Source organism: Adiantum capillus-veneris, chromosome 2 (assembly GCF_014529385.1).
Source record: "Adiantum capillus-veneris isolate H3 chromosome 2, ASM1452938v2, whole genome shotgun sequence".
NCBI lineage: Eukaryota > Viridiplantae > Streptophyta > Polypodiopsida > Polypodiales > Pteridaceae > Adiantum > Adiantum capillus-veneris.
Window position 1 is genome coordinate 85,763,529 of NC_140932.1, and position 12,704 is coordinate 85,776,232.

Here is a 12,704-nt window from a genome sequence, read left to right on the forward strand (position 1 = left end):
CCGACTGCGGGTGAAACTCTCGGCCGTTTCACAGTGGCCATACAATGTCCGGCCATTTGCAACTTCAAAAAGAGGGTGCCAAAAATTAAACAAAAATCATTGGAAAGAAACCAATTCTCAAGTTAGTAATTGCCACGGCCTCGTGACATACCGCCCTCTTAAAATCGCAAACGTCCGTGATTGCGTGCCATATATACATGCCATAGATGATTAAGTGTGGTAAGCACCCTTTTATCATCGCATGTATCCACAAGAAAGACTGTCAAAACATGTGTACAAATGACTTAATGAGACGTTCATACTTTTGTCAAACAATGTACACTGCTATTGCACTGAATCCATGAGTACATCTGATGTGCTAGTTCTATCATTACCCCTCTTTTGCAGATGTTATGTTGGGGCATACGTAGGCTGTAACCCAAAGGCCTCAAGGTAAAGCTACAATACATTTGGTAACTCTTCTGACAGTTCATGCTCTTCCTTCCACTTTGTATCCATAGGCGGATAGTTCTTGAACTTCACCAAATACCATCTTGCAACCTGTCCCTTACCTTTTACCTGTGCAAGAGGCTCTTGCCTCTGCAAACGAGCATAATTCCACAACACTGTAGCGTACAACCCACGACCAAGTAAGCTCAAATTTCAAGATGATTTACCAATGTGTCAAAGAATCCAAGCAATCGCCTCAGAGAATCGGCGAGCAGCGTGCCACGTGGCAGACCCACATCACTCCCGCAAGAGATCTAGTGGCGAGTCTACCACCGTGAGACCTCTCTCTATCTCATCTTGGTTCATACTTGCAAACCCTAAAAACGCAGCAGAAAATCAGCCCTAATTTGACCACTTTTTGGCAGGGGGAACGTTGAAAAGGTTTTGTAAAAAACATGCGGAATTTCTTGTCTGTCCTGTGAAGAGGAACCCTCTATCCGTCCTGTTAGCCATAGTGTAATTCCAAGTTCCTGTGCTTTGTGTCTTTGCTCAAAAACCAACTGAGACTCACTTCTTGAGGAAAAAGTGATTTTGTCCAGGCAACGGAACCATGGAACCTGCCCGTAGGGCGGTAGACGTAGGCTTTCACCTGAAACTTTAACTTTATGACACAAAGGAACTTCACGAATAAGCCCGTGATTGGAATTCAACACTTCAAGACATGTGACTTTACAACGCTATACACGAAGCTAAATTTGAAGGACCTTAAATTTAGAGTCAAGTCTCTTATTTCAAAAGTTTTTGCGTACAAGCTTGAGAAGGATAGGTACAAGGCATTGCTAGTAGAAAAGTCAGCCTTGAACTTTGACTTCTTATGGCTGAAAAGTAAGAATGTAGATGTAGACAAAGGAAGAAAGAGATTCACCAAGATTGTAGATGACATCGACATCATATCTTCGTTAGATTTTCTTTTGGACAATTTAAATTTTATATATAACCATCGGCGACTCTCTTTTCAAGCAAACAATTGGTATCCCTATGGGCACCAATTGTGTTGTTTTTCTTGCTAATTTCTATCTTTTTACTTATGAGTTTGATTTATGGAGCGTCTTGTCCTTGCTAACACTTGCCCAATATTTTTGCACAAGTTATGTAATGTAAGACGCTTTGTAGATGATCTCTTTGTCCTTGATGTTCCTTCTTTTCAAGATTTTATGTACTTGAATTCAAGTTCTATAGGCGGAGGAATTTATCCCAAGGAGTTTTGTGAACTTAACTGTACCACAAATAGTGATTGTTGTGTCTTTTTAGACCTTAAGATTTTTCAGACTCCCTTGTGATTAGAAGTAGATATCTATGATAAGCGCCTTGAACCAGAATATGCCAATCTAAATATCATCCGTATGCCTCACATTTCTTTGAATGTTTCTCTTTTAGCTAAGTACGGTGTCATTTGCTCTCAACTATTTAGATTTTCTTGTCTTTGTTCTAGTAAATCTGCTTTTGTTGTTCAATCTTGCCATCTTATTTCTTTACTAGTTGAAAAAGGATACTCATTCAAAAGAATTATGAAAAACGTTCGTTCGTTTTTGCATCGTAGTAAGTTTATTTTTAATGTTTCTTCCTTTGGAATATTAAAGATAATCAGTAGTAAATTCAATAGAAGTGGGGAGCTAAAAAACCCACTTATTGTTTGACTTAATAACACCTTATGTTTGTTGTTTTGATCTTTAGTGCTTTTAGTATTTTTACTATAGCTTGACAAATGCTAGCCTTTTCATGGCCGAGTATGCCCATCACCTCCAGAGGGTGATAGAAACTCAGCTCGTTGGTTTTGTAGAGTACGTTCAAAGCATGAATGACCACTATACAAACCTGTACCTACTCTTGGCCACTGACGACGTGAGTAGAAATGTCATAGCTGTTGTCCAAGCTATGCATGATAAAGGTGATAATCTTATTCTTCCTGTTTGGACTAGCAGCGGAATTGAGATCACATATTGTGAAGTTTGGTTCTTTGCTGTTTGTAGTAGCATTCATTTTTCGATTTCGTATTTAGCTTATCTGAGGACTTAAGAATGTGTTCCTTTAGAAGTTGTTGTGTGAAGTTTGATTTTTAGGATTAAGTTTTTAAGATGTCTTATCCTTTTTTGCTTAAAGTTGAGTACTTGTCTTAAGCCAAGTAAGTTGCGTCAACTTATTTTACACATGCCTTTTCTAAAAACATTTTTAAGTTAATAATGTTTTGTTTTATCTAGTTTTGCGTAGCAAATAAAGTGATTTAGTTTGTTTGTTTGTTCGTTTTTCTTTTCTTTTCTTTTCTCGTGTTCCTAACCTCACGTTCAAGTGCACACATTTAAATATCTTAATTTTAATTAAAAAAAAACTTATATAAACAAGAAACTAAGTCCATGTAGCAACAAAATCTAGCTCTAACAAGAATCTAGGGTTTTTTTCATTGGAGACATCCGAGTACAAATATTTTTAGTGCGTCATTCAGAGTAATGATGAGAGCACTGTGAAAGGGAATATCTGAAAGGCCACCAGGAACGGGTACTTCTGATGCGTCACATCGGATGGGTGACAGGGAGCATCGGGAAGAAGTATCTGACCATCTGGGAACGGACATTTCTGATGCATCATAGGATGGGTGACATAGAGCATCGCGAAGGAGATTGTATCGTAAGTTCGGTAGGAAAGGAGTTGGTGATGGGTATTTCTGATGCGTCACAAGATGGGTGACGGGTGCATCGGAAAGGAAATTTCGAAGTGCTAGAATTGTGCACAAGGAAAAGCAAGCACTTGAATGAAGATGGGTTGAGAGGAAACTTTGAGAAAAACAGATGCTTTATGGGAAAGCAGATGCTTTTCTGCGAGGAAATCTATGTGTGCATTGCAATTGTGCATGTGATTGCATACAAGGACGCCTGGGAAGCGCTGTGAAAGCATTGTTTTTAACTTACAAGGTTTTATTGAGTTTTTGGGCAGATTCAGACTATTTTTAAAATATGCCGGCCGCTCACTTAATAAGTGGGCAGCCATCTGATAAATAAGGCACAGATCAGCTAGCGTTTTCTCGCTCTCTCTTTTTCTGACAAAACATCGAAAAAAAAATAAAAAATAAAAAAAACGGCTGCGATCTCTACGCGAGCAACTTGCGCTCAGCTATTGGTGCCGTGGCCAGGAGCTATAAACGCATCACATGTCCTCACTCAGAGGAGGAGATCAGTTTTTGCAAGAAGAAAATGCTGCTGTAGATTTCATCCGCAAAGAAGACATTGCCGATGATGCCCATGGCTGCCCCAAGTGTACCAGATGTCGCCAAGACCCAGTGCGCGAGTTCCCTTGCGAAGAAATGCCTACAGAGTGTGTTTCCATCTTGACAAGTTGCTGTTTTTCTCTGTTTTCAGCCCATAAACGTCGTAGACGCGGCTGATTTACGAGAAGGAACCCGAGAACACACCTCTTTTGTGTGTGGGATTGAAAGAGAGGATTTTCTATATAGAGATCTCTTCCGGGGAATTGCTTTTTGAGAACTGAGTTGTGTTTCGAGCGTCGAGACGTTGAAGGTAATGATTTTCATGTTATGAACTCTGAGTATTTGTTTGCAGGTGTACTTCCTCTTAGCGAGGGAGTAGGAGCAGAGGAAGGCATGAGCCTCTGCAAGAGAAAGCGCTCTGAGGAACTAGAGCTAGATCAGCCCAAGGGTTTCGTATTCAAGTTTGGGAAGTAGATCCACGGATCGGAGAAAGGTAGTCTCTCGAGTTGTGATCCGGAAGTTGAGATTCCCAAGTAAGGACTCGCGTCCGGGAAAACAGAGTTGTTCTGCGAGAAGAGGACTCTGGAAATAGAGTCTGAAAAGAGTTGCAGGGATGCCATGCCCTGAGTCTTGAAGGTCAGATCCAGAGGCAAGGTTCTCGAGGATTTAGAATAAGGTACGGAAGTTCCTTGGAATAGGGTTTTGCCCTAGGAATAGGAAGCCGAGGCTTCTGGGAATCATCAAGTCTTATTCTAGAACGAATGTGGAATACGTTCGGTTCAAGTGCTTGTATAGACTTCTCCTCAATAATAAAGATACTATTAGGGGGGGGGGGGGGGGGGACCACCCCATCTTTTGGTCCCCAGTACTGTGTTGATCTTCTCACTCCGGGAACCATCAAGTCTTATTCTAGAACGAATGTGGTAATACGTTCGGTTCAAGTGCTTGTATAGACTTCTCCTCAGTAATAAAGATACTATTACGAGGGGGGACCAGCCCATCTTCTGGTCCCAGTATTGTGTCGATGCTCTCTCTCTCTCTCTCTCTCTCTCTATTTCTCTCTATATCCTCTGGCTTCAGTATTAAGTGATAAATTCTATTTATCTGAGTATATTCTATATTGCTATGTGCTCCCGTTTGTGACAATTCATCGGTTTTTGCATCCACAAGCATCAGAAGCATTCGACATCAGAAGTACAGAAAGCATCCACATGTAGAAGTTCGGCAATTGTGCCTCACCTTTAATAGGGGGGATGTCACGTGCGCATTACACTTGCGCCACGTCGACAAGCTACTGCTATAGTAGCTATAGTATAGCGTCAGTCTTAGTTAGCTTAGGATCTAGTATGACATTTTGTGAGCGTCTAGGACGCGCTTGATCAAGCAAGTCATAGACGCATACCCTCACTTGCACAGTTAAGTCAATGAAGCGTATAGGCATATGAAAAGTCACTCAAGTCATTTATTAATAAGTGACATTGACATGACATTTATTAAAAGTAGGTAGGGCATATGGCTAAAAGACCTATAAAAGAAGCCTTTTAGGCGCTAGAGAAAGCAGAAGACGAAGTAGTATCGACAACCCTCTTCTTAGCAGTACCTAGTAGCCATCAACATTTTCAGCCAGCCTTGGCGTTTTCCCTCGGTGTTTTCCCTCGGCCTTTCTGTAAGTACAAGAAATACATGTCTAGTTATGTAATCTTTCAATCGGAAAGACAACTTGTGGAATCTTTCATAAATTCCTTTGATTTGTATTCGAAAGCGGATGACACAGTACCAAGCATCTTCAACAGTACCCATTAGCACCTCAACAACACCGCAATACAAGTACCCGTCATCGTCGTTGTCATTGATGCAGTACCCTAACATCTTGCACCCCTTGCGTTTTGGCTTGGCTCTTCCCTAGCTTAGCGTAGGGATCATCAGGACCTCCGTGTCCTTAGCACCCAAGTACACTCGGTACCCAAGTACCCGCAGTACCAAGCACCAACAATAGCAAAGTACCGTGCAATACCCAACACTTAGCCTCTCAAGTACCAAGCACCCACCGCAACACTCCTCAGCATCTCCCGCAATACTTAGCATTAGTAGCATCATGTATCCATTATCATCTCAGCATTTAGAATATCTGCATTTGTGTAAGTAATAAAGCAAGAACTTGCTTTGGCAACAGAGCAAGGGGGCCGTTGAGGGTGGTTGGGACCCGACATGTGGTCTCTCTCTCTCTCTCTCTCTCTCTCTCTCTCTCTCTCTCTCTCTCTCTCTCGTTCATTCAGTTCAGTTTAGTTCTTTCAAGTGAAGTAAAGTAAGCTTGTGTTTGTGCGGAGTACTAGATCCAAGCTAAACACTTCCGCTGCACTTGACATTGGTATCAGAGCTCTGTGCGTGCTTCGACCTCACAAACTCAAGGGAAGAACCACCAAGAGCCGAAGCAGAACCAAGAACCCAAAGAACCTCTTTCCGTTTTTTTCCTCAAAGAATCTTCATTCCCTGATCCCGGACTTATTAGCCACTCCTACCCTTAGTCCATTGTGCATCGGGCACGTTGTCTTCATGTCTGTGTCTTTGAAAGAAGTTCGACATTGGAAACTAAAAGAAACTAAACAAATAGTGCAAATTAACAAGTTCCACACACCTACACACACGCGCCCAAGAGCAAGGTTGAAAGCATAGAAAATATAAAAATATACGCCAAAACAAGCCAACACGGAAAAGAAAACCAAAATAAACCGAAGTCCCTTGGTAAGTAGCATTTGGAATAGACGCTCGTTGCTCTGCTGCTTACCCGTGCGCATCTCCCCTCGCTCGAGCCTCGCATGCCCGCAGCCTCTCCCCATCGCCCCATCGCTCCCCTCCCCCCGTTCCTCCTTGCTCGTGCTGACCCCCCCCCCCCCCCCCCCCCCCCCCCCGCCCAATCCAATTGACCCACTAGCCTACATAGATATTGAAGGAGTTGGAGAAAGGATCCCTAACCCTCCTCTACATTCGCATTCGCATGTAGTGTGCATCCACTTTCGTTGACAAACAACCCTTGGAAATACCTCCGAGCACCCTTACCTTTCAACTTCACCCGCAATGTTTCCACGACAGGACTATTTGAGTGGTTGATACTTGCTCGCAAGACAGAGTCAACACCAAGGTTGGTATTTTGCAACAGTAGTAAGGCTACCTAGTAACTCGATTGGTGGGTGTTTACATCACAGGAGTACCTATATCCGTTTGGAGGAGTTTTCATCGGTTATGTATCCACAAGCATCAGAAGCATTCAGCATCAGAAGTACAGAAAGCATCCACAGGTAGAAGTTCGGCAATTGTGTATCACCTTTAATAGGGGGATGTCACGTGCGCACTGCACTTGCGCCGCATCCACAAGCTACTGCTATAGCACCTTAGCATCACCGTAGTACAAGCACCCCTCATCGTCGTCATCGATGCAGTACCCCAGCATCTATCACTCCTTGCGTTTTGGCTTGGCTCATGCCTAGCTCAACGTAGGGATCATTAGGACCTCCGTGTCCTTAGCACCCAAGTACCCGCAGTACCAAGCACTAGCAGTACCAAAGTACCCCGCAATACCGAGTACCCGCAGTACTCAATACTTGCCTCTGAAGTACCAAGCACCCACCACAATACCCCTCAACATCTATCACAATACTTAGCATCAGTAGCATCAAGTACCCATTAGCATCTCAACATTTAGCTTCATTTGTATCAGCATTTGTGCAAGTAATAAAGCAAGTACTTGCTCTGGCAACAAAGCAAGGGGGCCCTTGTGGGTGGTTGGGACCCAACATGCGGTGTCGTCTATGTGTGCGCGCGTGTCACGAGGACGTGGCAGTTATTAACCATGTCACAAGGATGTGGCAACTGCTAACCTTGGTTGTTGGTTTCTTTCCAATGGGGTTTATTTTATTTGTTTTGAGACCCTCTTTTTGAAGTAGCAAACGGTCGGACATTGTATGACCAATGTGAACGGTCGATTCACCCGCAGACGGGAAATGGTCGGCACTGGAATTCGTATGGTAAGGGAATTCGTATGGTAAGAGGATGTCTAGGCTCAGAGCAAGATCATATAGGTCCCCCCGTCACACTTAGCAAGTTGGTGGATACTAGGAAGTGAACTCAATTAAGGCGTAAAGTCAAGGTGGGACTACCAACAAAAAGTATCCGACAGTTGGGCCACATTGCACTTTTGGATGCGGTCCCAATGAGGATAGATGGTCAGAAGACCACTGGGAGCCCAACGGAAGCATCTCCTAAAATTTAGGGAACTGCTATTTTGGGCCGTGAAATGTGTTCGCGTCATTACCTCCGGTATGACTAGGGGAACACTTTATAACTCTGCCGCGAAGTCAACTGACGCGTCGGTTGGGATATTTTTAAGCAGCGAACCCGAAATGGGAAAATGCTTGTAAATGCGCCAAGTGTCACATTTTCGTGAACTTGCCTCTTCCAGAAAAATGGGCGCTGAATTTTTAAGCTGGGAAGGCCTCATTATGCAATCTGTCACAGGTTAAGAGCTATGGAGTGCTTCCTTTCCCTCTCATGTACAGTGTGGTGCTAGGAGTGATGCCTTGCACACTACACACTGCTCTCTCTTCCCCCTACGTGCAGTTATGTGATGCCCCACAAGAGGGCTCCTCATTTGACTGATGTACAGTTGTGTGGGTTCATGCTTTCGTGCTGAGGAAAGAGTCTCCTTGAGCAGGAACAGGGGTAGCTAACTGCTACTCCAAAGTAGGCACTGGTGAGGGTCATAACCTCACCATACAGGTGCAAAATCAGCGCTGTGTATGCGCTGTAATTTGACTGTTTTTCAGCCATCCGGACGCCAGGACACTTGGGAATCGTGCCCCATTGGCTGAGGACAGTAAGGGGACTGTTTGGGGCTGAAAACAGGGCAAAAACCAGTAAATACAGCGTGCTGAATTTACTGTTTTTGGGCAGGAATCAGAGGGTATACGCCAGTGCAAGTGAGTTCTAGTAGGGAGATTGGTTTCGCGCAAGTTTTGGGATTGTTATGTTGTCAAAATTTGGCCAAATCAAATGGTATCTAGGTGGATACATGGGAAGGATTCCCAAGACCTTACCTTGTAATTTACCCTCCTAAAGAATAAAGAAATACGGAAAGGGGCGCCAATTTTGGGGCCTACAGGTTGTCGGCGCATGCTCGGAGCATCCTAGCTTCTGAGCCGTGTGTGCGCTCAAGTGTTAATTCCCGTTACAGGTCTCCTTTGCAAAGTGCTCTGTGTGTGTGTTTAAAGTAAAGAATTTCGGGTGAAAGCCAACGCCTACCGCCCTACGGGCCGGTTACATGGTTCCATTGCCGGGACATCAATCACTTTTTCCTCAAAGAGTGAGCCTGTATTGTTCAGGGTAAAGACATAGAGTGCAGGAACATGGGGATTACACTATGGCCGACAAGGGGAAGGGAATTATGGAAGAGGGTTCCTCTTCAAAGGACAGGTAGGAGATTCCTATGGTTTTTGAGATTGGCGAGAGCTCACGGCCACGTCAGTCTATACCTTCTGTCAATGTGAATGTTTCTCCAGTAGTACAGGGCTTTATGACAGGGCAACTTGAGGATGATGCGTTCAAGACTCAGTTAGTTGCCGCGGTGAATGTCTTTTCGCAGCTGGTGCAGAATGAATGCTGTTATCACCTGGTGATTGGGTTCTATTAAGGTTCGAAAAGGCAAGGTTAAAGAAGATGAAGGGCAAGGAACGGCTGTTTCCTAAGCTCAGCATGTGTTACTATGGGCCTTTTCAAGTGCTTGACAAGATCAGCGATGTGGCTTACAGGCTGAAATTGCCTGATGCATGGAAGATTCATAATGCGTTTCACGTGAGTCTTCTAAGACTCTTCGTGGTTGTTGTGCCAGAAGATATGCCAGTTGAGGATAGGCCAGAAGTTGAGGAACTTGATGAGATCCTAGTACCTGAGCAAGTTTTGGCACATAAGGACAGAAAAGTTAAAGGACAAGTTGCAAGACGCTATTTGGTGAAGTTCAAGAACTATCCGCCTATGGATGCAAAGTGGATGGAAGAGCATGAACTGCGAAGTCAACTGACGCGTCGATTGGGATATTTTTAAGCGGCGAACCTGAAACGGGAAAATGCTTGTAAATGCGCCAAGTGTCACATTTTCGTGAACTTGCCTCTTCCAGAAAAATAGGCGTTGAATTTTTAAGCTGGGAAGGCCTCATTATGCAATCTGTCACCACAGGTTAAGAGCTATGGAGTGCTTCCTTTCCCTCTCATGTACAGTGTGGTGCTAGGAGTGATGCCTTGCACACTACACACTGCTCTCTCTCCCCCCTACGTGCAGTTATGTGATGCCCCACAAGAGGGCTCCTCATTTGACTGATGTACAGCTGTGTGGGTTCATGCTTTCGTGCTGAGGAAAGAGTCTCCTTGAGCAGGAACAGGGGTAGCTAACTGCTACTCCAAAGTAGGCACTGGTGAGGGTCATAACCTCACCATACAGGTGCAAAATCAGCGCTGTGTATGCGCTGTAATTTGACTGTTTTTCAGCCATACGGACGCCAGGACACTTGGGAATCGTGCCCCATTGGCTGAGGACAGTAAGGGGACTGTTTGGGGCTGAAAACAGGGCAAAAACCAGTAAATACAGCGTGCTGAATTTACTGTTTTTGGGCAGGAATCAGAGGGTATACGCCAGTGCAAGTGAGTTCTAGTAGGGAAATTGGTTTCGCGCAAGTTTTGGGACTGTTATGCTGTCAAAATTTGGCCAAATCAAATGGTATCTAGGTGGATACATGGGAAGGATTCCCAAGACCTTACCTTGTAATTTACCCTCCTAAAGAATAAAGAAATACGGAAAGGGGCGCCAATTTTGGGGCCTACAGGTTGTCGGCGCATGCTCGGAGCATTCTAGCTTCTGAGCCGTGTGTGTGCTTAAGTGTTAATTCCCGTTACAGGTCTCCTTTGCAAAGTGCTCTGTGTGTGTGTTTAAAGTAAAGAATTTCGGGTGAAAGCCAACGCCTACCGCCCTGCGGGCCGGTTACAGCGTGCGCGTGCGTCTCTCTTCTATTCAGTTCAGTTCAGTTCTTTCAAGTGAAGTAACGTAACCTTGTGTTTGTGCGGAGTACTAGATCCAAGCTAAATCCTTAAACACTTCCGCTACACCTGACACTTGCTTAGTGTCATGATAGCCGTGTTTTTGCATAGAGAGAACGACTACTGTTGATGGACACCCATAGTGCAGAAAACTTTTCCCTCAAGTCAAGAATGACACTTCGTGTCTCTTAAAATTGAGGGATTCCAATAGCCGGGGCCCATAGGTTGAAGTTTGCTGTTGTTGTTGCTGCTGTGTGTGTGTGGTGCCTCCCTCCCCCTTCAACAAACGGCTCTTTAATTCCCCATGTAACTTGCCATTGTACTATCCATTTGGCTTTCAAACTTCACAAACACAATTAAGTCATTAATAAAGAAGCGTCCGTTCATCTGGGTCACTATTGTGAACAGTGTTTGGGAAAAGTGTGTCTCAACTTACAATCATGCCGCTTTGTACATAAATGTCGGTCTAGAGGAAGAAAAAAGGAAAAATTTCGCCTAGATTTTAAGGAAAGTTGTGTAAAAATTAGCTCAATTCTCATAAATTTCCTCTTGAAAAAAAAAAAAAAACAAATTTTGTATGGTCGTAAAGACGATTTCTCTCGAACACTGGACGTTGGGTTGACATTGTTCTTGGCTACTCAGAGTTCGGCTAGGCTCCTCCCTATTCAACACTCAATGATGTAGCATTCTCGGAGCTAATCTTAAAAATGTACATTTTGAGTTTAGAACGGTTTGTCTTTTGTTTGGGGGGGGGGGGGGGGGGGGGGGGGGGTGTCGAGAGAGAGAGAAGAAGAAGAAGCTATGCATATGAAAAACCAATATTGCAGCGTACCCGCTAGAGAAGCAAGGCAAGGCAATAGGTTGGAGGTTGTTACTCCTCTCTTCTCAACGAGTACAGGATGCCTCCCCCCCCTTGCTTGTCTCTCTTCAATAATAGGTCTTGAGTTCAACTCTCGTTGGATAGATCTTTGAGGTCTCTTGGGATAGTTTCCTACGACTTTAAAATCCTCTTCTTCTTCTTCTTCTCCTCTCTCTCTCTCTCTCTCTCTCTCTCTCTCTCTCTCTCTCTCTCTCTTTTTGGTGGCTCTTTGCCTCCTACCCGTTCACCTCCTGCCTAACCAAACCCTGTCGGCTTTCCGGCTCTTGCCTTTTGGCTCACCTCCTCTGCGTCATCGTTTTTCTCTTCTTGAGCCACGTGGCATTGCCTGAATACGACTCCCCATAATAGAGTAGAAACATGAGGTAAGTTGATTGCAAACAGCTAGGCTTCTTTATTGTGAACCATATGAATTGTTTAATCATGTTGAACAATAAGTGACTATACCTACCAACTCTCTCTCTCTCTCTCTCTCTCTCTCTCTCTGTCTCTCTCTCCCATGCCACATTTATCATGAAGATCAGGGGTTGTTTAAGGTCATCCCAAAACGAGAGGAAAAATTCCATAGTAAGTCCATCCCAACCAGGAGATCTCCAAGCCCAATGCAAGCAAGGCACCATGCAAGTCGGCCCAATGCAAGCAAGGCACCATGCAAGTCGGCGACAAAGAAAGGATCTTCAAGGCATTGTGCGTCCTGCGAAGACAAAATCGGACTAACATAAGAAAGCAACAATTCACGCGCTCTACAAGTTGCCGAAGAAGGCTGAGATGGGGCAGCAAACACCGTACGATAATGAGAAACCATAACATCAGCCAATTCTCGCTTCGAAGAAGTCCAGGCACTCGAAGGAAGCATAATACGTTTAATCCACTGTGAGACTCTCGAATGATGCAACTGCTTAAAAAATTTCTTCGAAGCACAACCTTTATCCATAAAGGCTTGTTGTCGGGCACGCGTCTGCCACTTAGCAAGCTTCCTCTTATCATTTTGCTCACACACACACACACACACACACACACACACACACACACACACTTTTTTTGTAAATTTGCTTTGATT

General features: G+C 44.2%; 1 protein-coding gene across 4 annotated transcripts in view; it reads left to right on the forward strand.

Annotated features, from left to right (window-relative positions):
• Positions 1-12,704, forward strand: part of LOC147463112 (uncharacterized) — a 56,357-nt gene that overhangs the window by 25,106 nt on the left and 18,547 nt on the right. Inside the window, exon 2 of one of the 4 annotated variants that reach the window (XR_015184921.1) lies at positions 2,270-2,287. The exons of the other annotated variants lie outside the window; for them this stretch is intronic. The gene's annotated coding sequence lies outside the window, so the exon portion shown is untranslated. Of the gene's footprint in view, positions 1-2,269; positions 2,288-12,704 lie in introns of those variants that run through there. 4 annotated transcript variants of the gene reach the window in all.